Raw genomic sequence first — 2,587 nt, 5'->3', positions numbered from 1 at the left:
TCATATTCATTTGAGCTCATCTTGATGCCTGAATCATCGTTGCAAGAGTGCTTCATGATGTTTTCTGCTGTCTGTTAACAGAACGAGCTCTTTTGTCATTTTTGCCATGATTGATGTATGCATCCTATGAGGTTGATGTCTACATGTGTTTTGATCCATCCTATGTCTTCTTTACAGAGGTGCTTACCATGTATTTTTGTGATCAATGTGGTGACTAGCACAAGCATGCAAACTAGGCTTCGTAATGTTGCTGATTTTTGTCCCTGTTCTGCTGTTATTTTGATGACATGTAAACATGATGCTACAGAGAGATCCATGCATTTTTTGAGATACTGCAGTAAGGATGTTTTGAACATATGGTTATCCTATATCCATAACTGCCCCTGTTTGCAATTATGGAGTAGTCTAGCATGTCATTTTCGTGCTCTACTTTTGCTTCAAAATGTTTCCTGGCAGATTGTTTACATGTTATTCAATTTTGCCAAGGTTGTTATAGTTGATCCTTGCATGCTATGAACTTGTTCTTACCTTGGTTTGTTTGATAAACATGCCTTCTTACTGTTGGTTGCCTTGCCATGCCATATAATGCTCTTTGGTGAGTGGTACAAGATCATCTACATGCCTTCATAATTCTGTTTCTGCCATGTATGAATCTGTATTATAACTTGCTATGTTTACATGGGTGCCATCATATCTTCTAGTCCTTTTTGGCTTATGGTCAGTAAGGGACTTTTGATCTATGGGTTTAGTAGATTCATGCCATGCCTTTGTTTGCCATGTTAAATTCCTGTAACATGTTGTTTGATAGCTCTAAACATTGCAACCTGATGTTATTTTCTGCAAACTCCGAACTGTTATTATTTGCAATCTTGCCATGTGTGTTTGAGCATGTTCTACTAGTTTCCGGAGATAGCTTAGTGTTCAGGTTTTGTAATACTTTACCTGTACATCATGTCCATGTCTTTTGTTTTCTTGTTGAGATGTTGTAGCTTAATGTTTTGATGCTTGCAATATGCCTAGTTGCTGTTTTGGACAGCTTGTCCTTTAAACTTGGTTCATGTGTGTGTGCTGAACCGTTGCTCCGTTTTGAGTGTGCTCTATTTGAAACTTGCTTGTTTTTGCATGTAGTTTCATATTATCATGTTGCATCCTTGTTTTGAGGTGTTTGCTTGGTGTTTGGGTGCATTTTGCATCAATGCCATGTTTGACTTGTTTTGCTCATATCTTCTAGGTCGTAGCTCCGAATTAAATGAACTTCACATGTAACTTGACTAGAATCTCGTGTAGATCATCTCGGTGCATATCAAGTTGATGTTCAACAACTTGAATATAAGGTTTATTCAGATCTGGACCAACTTCGAAATTTGCATATGAGGACTTACCAGAATTGTTATATGTTGTTCGAGGCCTCATTTAAACTTGCCTTCATATGTTGTTCTTGTTTGCATCATCTCTTGCCATGAGTAGCTTCATGTAGTCTTGTCTTGCATCATGCTTGTTGTGCATCATGTCTTGTTCTTGTATGGTGTGTTTACCACGTTGTGTGCTTCTTCTCGATAGTTCCCGTATCGTTGCGATCGTGAGGATTCGTTCGTCTACGCTTGGTTCGTGTTCGTGGCTTCATCCATTCGTCTTCTTCATGGACTCGTTCTTCTTCCTTGTGGGATTCCAGGCAAGATGACCGCTACCCTGGATCTCATTACTATCATTTTTATGCTAGTTGCTTCGTTCTATCGCTTTGCTGCGTTACCTATCTTATGCTCATCAAGCCTCCCATATTGCCATGAACCTCTAAGCTTTGACACCTTTCCTATGCAAACCATTGTTTGGCTATGTTACTGCTTTGCTCAGCCTCTCTTATAGCATTGCTAGTTGCAGGTGAAGTTGAAGATTGCTCCATGGTGGACAGGATTTTGTTGCGATATTACAATATCTCTTTAATTATTAATGCATCTATATACTTGGTAAAGGGTGGAAGACTTGGCCTTTTGCCTGGTGTTTTGTTCCTCTCTTGCCACCCTAGTTTCCGTCATACCGGTGTTATGTTCCCGGATTTTGCGTTCCTTACGCGGTTGGGTGATTTATGGGACCCCTCGACAGTTCGCTTTGAATAAAACTCCTCCAGCAAGGCCCAACCTTGGTTTTACCATTTGCCTCACCACCACCTATACCCTTCCCTTGGGTCAGCCAACCCGAGGGTCATCTTTATTTTAGCCCCCCCGGGCCAGTGCTTGTCTAAGTGTTGGTCCGAACTGAATAGACTGCGGGGCCCCCTCGGGGAAACTCGAGGTCTGGTTTTACTCATAGGATGTCTCATCCGGTGTTGCCCTCAGAACGAGATATGTGCAGCTCCTATCGGGATTGTCAGCGCATCGGACAACTTTGCTGGTCTTGTTTTACCATTGTCGAAATGTCTTGTAAACCGGGATTCCGAGTCTGATCGGGTCTTCCTGGGAGAAGGTATATCCTTCGTTGATCGCGAGAGCTTATCATGGGCTAAGTTGGGACACCCCTGCAGGGTATAATCTTTCGAAAGCCGTGCCTGCGGTTATAGGAAGATGGGAATTTGTTAATGTCCGATTGTAGA

Source organism: Triticum aestivum, chromosome 6B (assembly GCF_018294505.1).
Source record: "Triticum aestivum cultivar Chinese Spring chromosome 6B, IWGSC CS RefSeq v2.1, whole genome shotgun sequence".
Lineage (NCBI taxonomy): Eukaryota > Viridiplantae > Streptophyta > Magnoliopsida > Poales > Poaceae > Triticum > Triticum aestivum.
This window is presented reverse-complemented; position numbering follows the sequence as displayed.